Source organism: Schistocerca americana, chromosome 6 (genome assembly GCF_021461395.2).
Source record: "Schistocerca americana isolate TAMUIC-IGC-003095 chromosome 6, iqSchAmer2.1, whole genome shotgun sequence".
Taxonomy (NCBI): Eukaryota; Metazoa; Arthropoda; class Insecta; order Orthoptera; family Acrididae; genus Schistocerca; species Schistocerca americana.
Window position 1 is genome coordinate 451,126,580 of NC_060124.1, and position 15,180 is coordinate 451,141,759.

A 15,180-nucleotide genomic window follows, 5' to 3' on the forward strand; every position below is an offset into this window, starting at 1 on the left:
GATACTAGTAGACAGGCTAGGATTGTTCTCTTTGCCCGCTTTAACTAGCTTCATATGTCTTGTTTGCTTAATTCGTCATTTGTTATTTTGCCTCCAAGACAGCAGAATTCCTTCACTTCGTCTAGTTCATGGACTAAAATTTCTTTATTAATTCTGTCACTAATTGAATTTCTGCTGTACTTCTCAGTACTTTCATCTTTCTTTAGTTTACTCTGAATCCGTGTTCTGTGCTCACTAGACTGTCCCTTCCCTTCTGAAAGTCCTGTAATCCTTACTCACTTTCACTAACGATAGAACTGTCTCATCAGCAAAAATTACGATACTCTTGTCTGGTTTGCAGCCTTATCTTCAAATCAACACAATATTTTGACAGTCCACCTGGTGATATCTCCAGGCAAGACGCTTCTGTTGCTTAGTCTCAGCAACAGCAGCACCTCATCAGAATATGACTCCAGGTGGACTATCTGAATATTGTATCAGCTTGACTTGAAGGTCCAGTGCAAACCCAAGAAGAGTATCACAAATTAGTTAGGAAGTTACAGGTTCCATGGATCATTTGAATGATTCGGCACTTTCGTTCGGTAAGTCACATTTTTATATAACACACACACACACACACACACACACATATACATGCAGCTGCTTGGGTAAATGGGTGTGGTGAAAGGGCATGGAAGGATGCATTAGGCAAGGAAGAGGTAGTTAGATTGTGTGAAACAGATCTTTCTACAGATGAACTAATGACTGCACGACAAGATGGAAGGAGTTCAGAGAATATAGCATATAAGAGGGAGGGGAGGAAGAGGAAAGGAGATAAAGAGGGAGACAGGGAGGGAAGAGAGAAAGGGAGAGGAGTTGAAAAGGCGGAGAGAGCTCCTGTCCTCCTTACTCTCTTTTCCACCTCTCACCCTTTTTCTCTTCTGTCCCCCTTTATCTCCTTTCCTCCCCTTCCTCTATGTACCTGTTGTATGCTCTACCTTCTGAACTCCATTCATCTTGTTGTGCAGTTGCTGATTCAACTATCAAAAGGCTGACTCACACTATTGCGCTATCCCATCCTCACCCTGTGCATCATTCCCCACCTCCATCTACCCAGGCTACTGCCTTCAGTAATCAACAGTCAATATGCAAGTGAGTATGAGCATTTGGATGTCCAAGTGGTTGTGTGTGTGAATGTGATTGCATGTACATTTGCTAGAGAAAGAGCCAGAGATTGAAAGCTAGTATAAATACAGTATTCTGTTGAGTGCTTTTGTGTGCCACACATCTGTCAGCCTTTGGTGAGTAGTTGCCTTTCCTGTATTTTATGTATTATTCCATACAGAAATTTCTTTCATTTGAATGATTAGTGTTAACATTAATGAACACGATACTTTTTAGCCCTCTCATGCAACTACTCTTAAAAACTAGTTCTCTCTTCTTTTCCATTTTTCCAGGGTGCCAGTTTTGAATAGAAATTCTTCCATGTAATAGGATGAGATGCTAAGGAAAAATAATTTTAGGTTAGACTTAAAATTTGCTTTGCTATCTGTCAGACATTTTATGTTATCGGGTGAATGATTAAAATTTTAATAATGGGTGATAAAGATCATTCTTTCTTCTAGCATTGTTGATATTCTCAACTTGTGATTTATTATTTATGATTAATTTCATTACTAGATATATGTATTGTGATAGTGCAGTTATAATGCTCAATTCCTTGTAGAGGTTCCTACATGACGATGGCAGGTGAACACTATGAATTATTCTTATTGATTGCTCTCTTTTGTGCAGTCAGTGTTTTATTAGTAAGTGGTGATATCAGCAATGTAGGAAAAGACAAATAGCTTCTTACCATAGAGGCGATATGTCAAGTTGCAGACAGGCACTATTAAAAGACACAAAAATCTTTCAGCCACAGCTTTCATCAGCAAAAGAGAAACCCACACCATTCATACATATTAGCAAGCACATCTCACACACACGTGACTGCCAATTCTGGCAGCTGAGGCCAGAATGCAACTATCACATGTGATGGAAGCAGCAGTCTGGAGGTGGCGGGGAAGGGAAGGTATAGTAGTATACAGGTGGTGGGAGGGAGGAATGCTGTCTGGCAACGTGTGCTGGGACTAGAATGCCAACAGGCACAGCGGCAGGAGGTTGTGTGGCATCTTACCTGCAGACAGAGGTTTCACAACTGTTGTTATGAATCACAGTGGCCACCTGGCAGAAGGCTTCACCAATTATCTGTTTACTACAACTATAAACTCTGCGAGAGTGGTCCTATCCCAGAAGTCCAACACAACTTCCATCCCCACTTAAAGCCTTAGGCCCTTCCCAGAGCTTCTCCCCTGAAACCACTTCCCTCCTCACCCCTATGACATCTCACACACCCACTTTCTACGTGCTGCCCAAAATCCCCAAACCAAACAATCCTGGACACCCCATTATGTCTGGTTATTGCCCCCACTGAAAGAATTTCGGCTGTCGTTGACCAACACTCCAACCAATAGCCCGTAATGTGGTCTCTCATGTCAAAGATACCAACCACTTCCTTCACTGACTCTCCGCCAACCCCACCCCTTTACCTGCTGGATCCCCGCTTGTCACTGTTGATGCCACTTTGTTATACACCAACATACCTCATGCCCATGTTCTTACCCCTATTGAGCACTCTCTTTTCCAACATCCTTCAGACTCCAAACCTGCTACCTCATTCCTCATACACTTACTAACTTTATCCTAACTCCTAGTGTGGTTCAGGTTCATTGGTGATCCAGTGTGCCACCTTCCCAGATGTTGATGTCCTCCTCTCTGATAGCTCACTCTGCACCTCTGTCCATATTAAACCCACTACCCACCAACAGTATGCGCATTTCGACAGCTGTCATCCCTTTCACACTAAAAAATCCCTCCCATACAGCCTGGCCACCTGGGGATGGCATATCTGCAGCGACAAGAACTCTCTTGCCCAGTATGCTGAGGGTCTCACGAAGGCCTTCACAGACAGGCACTATCCCTCAGACCTAGTCTGCAAACAGATATCCCATGCCATTTCCCCTCACACCCCCAATCCTCCCACTACCTCCAAGAACCAGCCACAAAGAGTGCACCCTTCGTCACACAGTAATGTCCTGGAATAGAATAACTGAACAACATCCTCTACCAGGGCTTTGATTACCTATCATCATGACCTGAAATGAGAGACATCCTACCCAAGATCCTTCCCACTCTCTCCTAAACTGATGTTCCATCACCCACCCAACCTCCACAACATCCTTGTCCACAACTATGCCTTCCCAACCCCAACCCCTTGCCACAAAGAGGAGATCCCCATGCAAGACCTGCCCAATCCATCCACCCACTCAGCACATTCTATTCCAGTGTTGTCACAAGTTTATCCCAGCCTGTCAGGGGCTGGGCCATCTGTGGAAGCAGCCTTGTCATTTACCAGTTCTGCTACAATCATTGCAGAACTTTTTGTATTTGTATGACTACCTGCTAAGTACCTGCCATTTGCCTAAAGGGATCAGCAACCCCTCAGATACTGAAGCCACCCCTCAGATACTGAAGCCTCACATGTTTGCATAATGTATAAGCCTCCCTAGGCTGCCTTGATCACAGTAAGGAAGACAGATGGCAGGACAAGTGCCACCAAAGGTTCTCCATGGCAGGGAGCTATTTCCTCCACCATGTCACTTGTTCAGAACTGGATCAGCAAAAATTCCTCCATGCCCCGGCTGTACTGGGTGGTGCAAGCCAACATGTTGGCAGTTTGCTCCATCTGAGCCAATTCATGCACCAGCTCTCAGCAGCCCATCAGTCAGAGTCCAGTCGCAAGCCACCGCAGCAGGGCCTACGACTTTTCACTGATATCCCAAGATGTACCTGTCAGCCAACTAAGCCAAACACTCGACCTCCATTATAAGGGTTATCAGTGGTACAGTCTTCACAGCCCACTATGTTTATTCACTGTGTGTTCCATTCATACGCCTGTTTGTGGATGAGAAGCTGTATTATTTTTTATTGAGAAGAGTTTTCTTTTGTTATTACGAGGGTTGGCACTATAGTAGTGCCAACTATTTATTTACAGCTTGTACAAAATGGATACATTTCAAAGTTTTACTGACCTTCAAAGTAGTCACCAGCATTGTGTATAACCCGTTGCCAGCGATGTGAAAGTTGTAGGATACTCTTGTGCCAGTTGTGATGACAGTTCAGGTGGTGCAGTCTATTGCCTGACGAATTTGTAGCAGTTCTGAAGTGAATGCCATGAAGTGTTTCCTTCAGTTTAGAAATTGAGTTGAACTCACCAGGGCTTAAGTCAGGGGAGTGCAGTAGGTGGTATAGTGCTTCACAGCCCCATCAGTCAAACAAATCAGTAACTGCTTGCATTGTATGTGCTTGAGCATTGTCCTGCAAAATGATGGTCAGATCCTGCAGAAAGTGTCTTCACTTCTGTCTCTAAGCAGGTCGTAGGTTGTGTTCAAAAAATGAACAGCATAGAGACAGAAGTGATGACACTTTCTGCAGGACCAGACCATCATTTTGCAGGACAATGCTCAAGCACATACAGTGCAAGCATTACTGATTTGTTTGACTGATGGGGCTGCGAAGTGCTATGCCACATACTGCACTTCCCCGACTTAAGCCCTCGTGTGTTCAACTCAATTTCTAAACTGAAGGAAACACTTCACGGCTTTGCTACAAAATTTGTCGGACAATAGACTGCGGTGCTCAAACTGTCAACACAACTGGCACAAGAGTATTCTACAACTTCCACATCGCTGGCAACAGGCTATAAACAATACTGCTGACTACTTTGAAGGTCAGTAAAACTTTGAATCACGTATCTATTTTGTACAAGCTGTAAATAAATAGTTGCCTCTGTTAAAGTTCCAACCCTCGTAAATCTCTCTACTGGAATCATAATAAATCTTTTTTTTTTCTTCCTTCCCCTTGTGTCTTATTTCTTATCCAGCATTTCTCCATGGGAGGTATAGCACTACCAACTAGCTGTCCACCAGGATGAATAGGCACTGCCACCTGTGGCACAGTGTGCAGCTGAACTAACACACTTGATTCAGTGGCTGCTTCACTGCCAGAGCCATCTGGATCCTCCCTTCTGCCACCAGCTTTTCTGAACTGTGCAGATGTGAGTTATGCTTATAACACATTCCCTGTTCCCATAATTATCGTGGCCTCAAAATAAGGTAACATACTGTCCCTACATCCTTCACCTGACAGTTTCCATCTTCTCTTTCATATTATCTCCTCCCCATTCTTGTCTCCCACCCTCTTTGTTTGCTGCCCTCTGCCAATGCACCTGCCCATCTTTCCCTGCTCCTCTCCTTTTTTCCCCACATCTCTGCCCGATAACCTTTTGCTGTGCCTGTTGGCATTCTAGTCCCTGCACACTCCGCCAGACAGTGTTCCTCTCTTCCCCCACCGATACACTATTACTCCTTCCACGCCCAGTCCAGACTGCTGCTTCTATCCCATTTGTGACAGTTGCATTCTGACCCGAGCTGCCGGAGTTGTCTGTCATTTGTGTGAGGTATAGTTGCTTGTGTGTATGAATGGTGTGTGTTTCTCTTTTTCTGATGGAGGCTATGCCGAAAGCTATGTGTGTCTTTTAATTGTGCCTGCCTGCAACTTAACAAGTCATTTTTATGGTACCTAGCAATCCATCTTTTCCTTCATTGTTGATATTTCTACCTGGAGTTTCTATTGTTTAGAAAGTGGTGAGTTACCCCCAGAAAATTATTCCATAGACATTGTTGAGTGGAAATATGCAAAATATCATTTGTTTTAAAGACTAGTTCTATGATCAAAAGCAGCTGAACTTAATTGTTTGAGAAGCTCAGTAACATGCTTTCAGTTTCTATAGATGTGTACTCAAGAATTTAGAGCATTATACCCTCTTTACTGACTCCTGTACGTGCACTACATCGGTTGCTGGTATGACACTATTTGTTGTACAGAGCTACATTTAAAATCAAAATTTAGGAGAGTCCATATTCAGACAAACAGTTAATAATTCTTTGAAGAACATCATTAACAATCTTTTCCATTGTTTTCTCTCCTGTGGCATTCGTTATAATACTAGTATCTTCTTTGACAAGTACTGATTTTGCTTTTTGAATGTTAAAGTGCAAGATTATTCACATTTATAAGGAATAGGAGTGAACTCAAATTGAACCCTGTCTGACTCCCTTTGCGATTTCTTCGCACTCACTCAAATTGTCTATCCTTTCAGAATTGTTTGAATTATTCAGCACAACTTTTTGCATTCTGTTAAGTATGACGTCAACTAGTTGTATGTAAAGTCATCAATTGTATAAGACTTTTCTAAAAATGTAACATGATCTACTCGATCAAACCACCTTGGAACGATCACAAAATATACAAACTGATGATATTTTATTACTTAAGGCTTGTAATATTTTGTGAGTGAACATATAAACAGCAGTCTCATTCAAGCAACTGTGATGCTAAGTAAATTGTTTCTACTTAAATGTGAGTCTACTCTTGAGTATATTACTTTTTCGAATATTTTGGACAAAGATGTCAGTAAGGAAATTGGAGGATACTTCTTTACGTCTTCTTGTTACCTTTCATACAAAGAGGTTCAACATTGTACATTTTAATCTGTCTGGAAAGATTTCCTCAACAATCACTTAGGACATTACTTATTAAGTTAGAACAATTTTTCAGAATTCATCTCAAATTTCATCAACACCATATGAGCTTTTGTTGTTTAGAATATTTATAATTAATTTCAGTGAAGGATGTTAGTATTACTTCTAGATGCTTAAAGTTTTGTGGAATGACATTTTAATACATTCTCTTGCTACATTAACTGAACCATTTAATCATATTTTTTCAGCTTCATTTGGAACACGATTGTTAAAAGTATTCACAACATGTGAATTATCAGTCACAACATTATTTAGTTTATTTGTTATGGTATCTTGTACATTGCCTAGCTGCCCTGTCTCCTGTTTGACAATATCCCATAAAATTTTTATCTTATTATCTGCATCATTAATTTCTGTTACCACAAACATACTTCTTGACATTCTATTTGGTCTTTGTACAAATTTCCCTCTTCAAGTTATTCTGCCAGAATAGCTTAACAAGTTCATAGGAAATTATCAGTCATATTTATTCATCCTGAATGTTCATCCCATTTCTGAACTTTTCTTTTATTTCCTTCACTGCTTCCTCAATATATGAAAGAAGGAAGACTGCTTCCTTGCTTTATTCTTTTTAATCTGAGCACTTCTCTCATTTTCCATTCTTTTTCTCAAATAAATGTTGTATGCTAATTTACAACTAGGTAATTGGGACTCTATTAAGTGCTTAGCATTCCCAAACTGAGGGAAGCAATGTATTGATGATAATAAAGCAAGTAATTCATAAATTAAGTCTGTATTTATAGAAATTTTTTGAGGTTTATATAACACACACAAACATTATTTTCAAAATCAAATGTCACATCATTTGATGAAAACTATGAGGACTGGAGGAAATACTACTCATCAGGTGTTGAGTCTGATCACGGATTAAAAGAAGTGTTGTGGTGTTGAGTCTGATCACGGATAAAAGAAGTGTTGTGTGACATGTGGTCAAGGGAACTACAATGACATTCAGTGACAGGAATGTTGGCAATGAAAATTATTTGTTTGACAGTCTGCATACATCTGGTAAGTGTAAGTTGTTTAAAATTTGTGTTTAGTTCATTTTAATGGCAAATTTCTTTGTGTATGTGACTCCTTATAAATATCTATCTCTTTCTTGCACTTTAACCACAAATACAGACAAAAAACTTGCCAATAATAAATGCAAAGGTGTTGTTTGTGCATGAAAATATGATTGACACTCTTGTAAATACTGTGTTGTATCTGATGTTCAATGTCAAACCAGTAGTGGTGTTTCTGATGCCCACTAAACATTGGCAGATGTCTTTACACTGACACACTGTAGCAAAGTCTATATTTCTGAATAAGACCTTCACCTGCCTTTGGAATACTTGTGCCATTCTTTATTCAACAATTCCATGAATAAAGCTCTCAGTCTTCTTAAGAAAGTGCTGGCTGAGATTTCAGAATGACTAAATTCTCTGTTGTGCTTGGCTTCCTTTAACCAAAACATCTACCATTTTGAAAATTTTTTGATATGTTGTGCTCCAAAAGCAAAGCTCCACATTCTGGCCCAGGCACCCAAATTGCAAGCTACCGGCCACCATGTCATCCTCTGCTAATAGTGTCATTTGGATGCAGAATGGACGGTTATGGAGTCAGCACATCACTTTCCTGGTCATTGTCAGATTTCTAGATCTTGAAGCCACTACTTCTTACTCAGATAGCTCCTCAATTGGCGTCACAAGGCTGAGTGCAACCCATTCCAGTCCTATCACCAAGGTAAAATCCCTGGCAGCACTCTGAATAGCAGTCTGACATCCTGACCACTGAGCTACAGAAGTAGACTGATGCTCCAAAACTGCAGCATATTTTAGGAAGATTGTGTTGGAAAAAACACTTTACAGGTGCTTAATGAATCTCTTTAATTGTGCCACCAGTTTCAACTGACCTATTGATGATTTTGTCATAAGATGAGCTGTTCATGTATTCCACGTGCAAGATGATAATTGTTTCTTCACCTGTGTAAATGCTTTAGGGTAGTAAGTTCTTATCTGTGATACAACATGATATGATCAATTCCTTCTCCTACAGTATGGCTGTAATCAGGCCAAAAATTTCTCCTTGGCATATGTACAAGAACATCCTGAAAATTAGTGCCTTTGAGTTTTTTATGTGAAAACTCTTAAAGGTTTTTAAATAAAACAAATATTATTAACATTCTACATCTTGAATGAGATTTTCACTCTGCAGCGGTGTGTGCGCTGATATGAAACTTCCTGGCAGATTAAAACTGTGTGCCCGACCGAGACTCGAACTCGGGACCTTTGCAGGAGAGCTTCTGTAAAGTTTGGAAGGTAGGAGACGAGGTACTGGCAGAAGTAAAGCTGTGAGTACTGGGCGTGAGTCGTGCTTCGGTAGCTCAGATGGTAGAGCACTTGCCCGCGAAAGGCAAAGGTCCCGAGTTCGAGTCTCGGTCAGGCACACAGTTTTAATCTGCCAGGAAGTTTCATTCTACATCTTTATTCTTCAAGTTTACATATTTATTTCTCAGCTAGCAATGAACATGTTTCTCATGATGAGGCGACAGTTTTTTGATACTGTCACTGTTGAGTGTTCAACTTTTTTGACAGAGCTACAGCCTCACATCTACTTGCACAACTTCATAAATATCAAAGTGAAGTTCTCGAAGATGTTCTTTAAGTTTTGGAAAGTCACTTGTGGCATCATTTGAAATGTAGGGAGGATGACTGATGACAGTGAACCCAAGCTGTGGCACTGTTGGAGATACTGCAGCTCTCGAGTGTAGTCTCGCATTCTGATGATGAAGCAGAGTGTACTCCATGTGTGGACGAACTCTTCAATTTTTAAACTCGAATACAGCGTGCTGTTTCTCAGGCAGCGTCATAGTTACATTACACACCACGCCCCCTATTGGCAGAGGGCTGCAAATATGTAGACATGAAATAATACAGATGTAGTGTGTTAATGATGTCTGTTTCATTTAAAAAGCTTTAAATGTTTTCATGTAAAAAATTCAGATGTGTCACTTTTCATTATCCCCTCATATGTATAGTCAACTGTGACTTCAGTACTGACTATTCTGTCTCAAGTTTAAATCATGTAAGGTCAAATCTATCTCTAAATTTCTGTCTTTGAGTTTTCAGATATGAACAAAAATACAGATTGAACATACATGTGATTGTCAGTAAACAGGTTAACTTGAAAGATCAACACCTACTCCAGCACTTCTACATTGGTTTCAAATGCCAGAAAATGTTGAAGAACGAGGTGTACATGTCAGGTGTACATGTCACATATTGCATCACTTGAAATGTATTACTTTCAGCTCTAGTTAGCAATGTCAGTGTGCTCACCATCACTTGTTCTCACATCAGATTAAATTGTTTACTGATGTCCAATACATAAAAAAAAACTTGAAATAGAATTACCATTATCAAAATCATGATGTGCTAACATGCATTTGTAGGGGTGATGTTTTGTACCCTGATTAAGATCTAGTGGATCGAAACCAATAGCAAGATAGATTCAGTTAGCAACTGTCAGCGTGTTATCCAATGTGATTTTTATAATGTACAATTTTTTTTCCTTTAATACCATTACATGACTTCATCGAACAGAGACAGACCTTTTGGTGATTTTGTCATAACGTAAGCAGGTCCTGTATGTCACATGGAAGATGTTGAGTCTTTCTTCGGCTGTGTGAATGCTTTAGGTTAGTAATCCCTTATCTGTGATACAGTATTATTATGTTCAGTTCCTTCTCTTGTTAGGAAGCATACTGAGGATCATATAAGATGACTGTCAACTCTGCTTTTAGAATAGAAGCTATAATGTTTGCTGATGAAGCAAAAATATTGGTGAACAGCCCAGACACTTTCATGCCAGGTGCAGCTGGGAGAATCATAGAATAGGCTTACAGCTGGTTCACAGCAAGTAGTTTCACCCTTAATCTTGCAGGAGCTCATATTATGCAATTCTACACGGTGCCTTACAGGTACCATAAGTGGAGATTAGTGGGTGTTCACTGGGTAATGCTTCACATGTGAACTTACTAGATATCCAGATAGATGATAGGATGGGATGGCACCAGCTTGTGGATGTTTTTCTTTTTTTCAATGTGAATGAATCTGTCAGGCATATTTAAAGGTATTGTTTTATTCTCTGTCAATTTGGGCATTATGACTGCAAGGCATTATTTTTAGGCCCCTCTGTAATAAACTGGATAATTATTGGAACAACCATAATACACCTAGATAGAGGGCTTGATCAAATTGATGTCCTTAATAGTTAATTCCATCCTTTCTGTTGATGATATTGATGGTACCAGCACCTCAAGTAGAAGGAAGTCTAGCTACCAGACTTCCTACCAGCTGGCACTATTAATACCATAAGCATGAAGGAAGGAATTCATTACCATGGACATTTATTTCATCATGATCTCCATCAAAGTGAATTAAGGTGATTATCTGGTTATCGATATGATTATCCAGTTTATAATAGAGAAGTCTGAAGATGGTGCAACCTGAAATTGATAACAAATAGAGCAAGGCCTTTAAATAAAACTTAAGGATTCAGTCAACTTCAGAAGAATGTAAAGTAACAGCTGGCATCACCTAGTCTACACGAAGCATGTAGAGGAGTTGATCTGGGAGTTCAGTTCTGCCTGCTTTGCGTGTGGAGATCTCTCTTATTATGTTGACTTGCAGACTGTATTGCTGGCGTGCTTTGCACACTTTCATACTGTGCTGTGGTATGGTCTACTGAGGCAGTGCAGCTGGGGTGAAAGGAGTGTCTATTCTACAGGGGAGCGTTATGCAAATATTGTGTGCGGTTGGCAACTGAGAATCTCACAGAATTCTTTTGGGAAACCTAGGGATTCTTACACTTACATGCTGATACATGTGTTTCCTATTCCTAGTTGTATTAGTGGTTAATAATGGGAGTGAATTTGTTAAAATAAACTGGACCATTATTGCTATAAAATAATTAATCTGTAGATGTTCTGTATGGAAAAAAATTCATGATTTTTACGTATCTTTTATTGCAACTGAAAGCTTATAGAAATGGTTTTTTCACCATTATATTATGTATCTAGAGCTTATGTGTGAAATATAATATTGTAAGACATCATAAATGTATACTGTTAAACTAATTCAATAAAATGTGTTTCCTGAAATTTTTGTTTTTTGTAGATGTTGACTTCAGTGATTACAGTTCTCACTTTTGCCCAAAAATGCAAGTTTCACTTAACTGTAATATGTGTATTAGAGAATCTTAACTTCATCAGTTTAATAGACATACAGTAGTAATATGCATGAAGTTGCATAAATGCTTTGTCTAAAGTATTGGATAAAATCAGTAGCTGAGCAGTAAAAAAAAAAAAAAAATTGCTTTTTTTCAAAATAACTTTAGTTTTCCTGATAAACATATATAAAGTAATTCAGAAGTAATTGCCGTAATTATCAGTGTGAGCAGACAACCACTATTAATAATAACTTAGAAGAAGAAGCAAGAAGTGATTGCTTCTGCCAGATGACTCACTTGTTCAACATCCTGGATTGTTCTCCTTCATGATGGGGATTTACAGATAATGATGTGAGACTTTATTTTATTTTATTTATTTACTTAGAATCCTTGTATCTCATCATTATGAAATGTTACCTTATTTGTCATAATGATCTTTTGTATGTAATAGGACATGAAAGATTTACAGTTATATGTTGGCTTCTTATGTACAACATGAAATCATACACATAAGAGCAGTCATAATATACTAAATTAGAATAATAAATGAATACAATTCATTTTTCAAATGAGCATTTTGGGTCACTATGACAAAGGAAATAATCTGCTCTGTTTTGAATGCTGATGATTTATGTATTCCTTGGCACTATAAAAACTCTTGCTAATTAGCATTTCTTGAGTTCTTTATTGTTTATGCAGAATTTTGATAGTCTTGTAATTTCCTTTAGTAGTTCATTATACAGGATTTTGAGATGATAAAGAGTACTTTTTTGATACATGGCTTTTGTGTGAGCAATAAATTGTGGTCAGTAACATCAATTGCCTTAGATAGATCCAAAAACAGACCACAATTTTTGTCTATGGAATTTATGATCTGTTTTAAAAAAATATAGCTTACTGGTCAGTTGACCTATTTTACATATGTGGTGTCTGTTCATTCGGACATGTCCAAGAGAACAGACACCATTTTGGTCCTGCAGTGACAATGAATCAAGACATTAACTATCAATGGGCATTAATTTATATCAATGGGGCAAGTTGAAAATTGATGCTGGACCAGGATTTGAACTCAGGTCTCCTGCTTATTAGACAGATGAGCTGACCACTACATAATCTGGATACAGTGGTTGCAAGTAATGAGGATAATGAAGAGGAGCTGTACATCAGTAACGTGTGGCATAAGTTGAGAATTTAATTTTGAAGGAAGTTGTACTAAGGTAGTGCATGCAGTTGCGGTGACCACTGTGTCTGGATAGCGTAGTAGTCAGCAAATCTGCTTAGTAACCAGGGAACCGAGGTTCGAATTCCAGTCTGGCACAGATTTTCAACCTGTTCCATTGATATAGATCAATGCCCACTGGCAGCTAATGTCTTTAACTCCTTTAGTGTCTTGACCTATTTTTCCTAAAACCATTTTGTCCATTAAATAATACTTGATTTTCATCAAGAAAATGAGACATGTCTTTCATGAATTACTCTTTCAGTTACTTTCAAAAATCCAGATAACAGTGATGTAGGTCAGTAATTGATAAAATCAGACTGGTCACCCTTCTTGTAAATTGGCTTAACAATCAAACATTTTAGTTTTCCTGAGAAGACCCCAGTACTAAATGATACATTTATGATGTCAGCAAGTTGGGTATCTATGTATCTTGCACTGTGCTTTATTATTTTCTGTGGAATCCCATAACTTCCATATGACATTTTATTTTTTAAAGTATTTATAGAATTTTGTACCTATTATGCAGTAACAGGACACTGAAACATGTTTTTATTGTTCATGGGGATTTGCACTCTGGAGCTGAAATTACTTATCTTCGAGTTAGCTTTGCTGCTATGTTAGTGTAATTTTTATTAAATATGTTGGCTATTTTCAGTGGGTCCTCAACAATATTCCTTTCACTTTTAATTATAAAATTGTTGTTTTTTTGTTTACCTATATCCCTATTTATTATCTCCCAGGTTGATTTTATTTAGTTGCTGCCTTTCATGATATACGAGTCATTATTAAGTTTCTTAGTTGCTATTATAACCTTCTTATATAATTTTCTGTAAATTTTTGCATACGGTTTTAATGCAGTAGTAGTTCTGGCAGATTTGTTTAATGTTCTCAGGGTGTCTACTGATTTTTTATTCCCTGGATTACCCATGCCTTTGCTTTAATTTTAAGTCTGAATCACTTGATAAGAAATGAGACACCATAACAATGCTTCTAACTTGCAAGAAATGACTCAAACTTTTTATCTACATCACAGGTTGATTCCATGTCCCAAGTTATATTTTTAGTATGTGATCAATGAGCCTTATGCTGGCTTTATTAATAAATCTCCTTTCTTTGTATTTACCACAGACTGCTGAATCTTTATTAGATATACTATTTAAGGTCAATGTAACTTGCCCTATGATCCAAAAACCCAGTATCTATTACTTCAGTGATATGCTCACACTTGTTCTTATTGACAAATACTTGATCAATTATTGTTTCAGACCCATTTGTACATCTAGTGTTTTTGAATGCTGTTGCTGTCATATGATAAGGACAGATTTATCAATTGTTGTTGTTTATTACAGTTATTATTAAAATTAACATTAAAATCTTCTAGAATAATTGTATTTTCTAGTTGATTTTTGAGTTAATTTAGCAGAATTCAACATTCTGCAGGCAAAAAGTAAAATTGCCTGATGGTGATCTATACACACTTGCAGTAACCATTTTGAGTTTGTTTAATTCACATACACATTACTCAGAGTTTTTCTCCATGCGTTTTACTTATTATATTTAATTTCCTTTGCATTTAGCTCTGTCCTAACATATATGCAAGTGCCACCTTCTTTATTGTTAATTCTATAAAACTTATTTATCATTTCAATCTCACATAACAGCAATACATACATGCATTTCTTTTAGCCAATGTAACAATATTATCTTTTAGCCAATGTCCATTTATACATTTTAAATAGTCATCCAGACTTACTTCCATTTCACCTTGCTTGCTGCCTAAACACTGTATATTTTGATAGAAAATAGTTTCGTTTTCTGACATTTGTGCACCATTTACCTAACTATTTTTGTGACACTGCCTGCTAATAAAAAATCCAAGAGCTGTGTTGGTGGAGCTTTGTGAATAAATGAATAGTGACATTCAGTGACAGCATAGAATTTTCTTCTTTGCATTTTGCAATAGAATCCCAAAAGCAGCTCCACATCTTTCTTCATTACATATCCCTAATACTCTTTCACTCGGAGAGGTATCTTGCTGGAAGGCTGCAAATGTCTCTGTCTGTAAAA

The 15,180-nt window shown here is 38.3% G+C and overlaps 1 protein-coding gene across 3 annotated transcripts in view; it reads right to left on the reverse strand.

Annotated features, from left to right (window-relative positions):
* LOC124619898 (ethylmalonyl-CoA decarboxylase-like) overlaps nucleotides 1-15,180 on the reverse strand; it is a 58,743-nt gene that overhangs the window by 6,171 nt on the left and 37,392 nt on the right. The window lies entirely within an intron of this gene.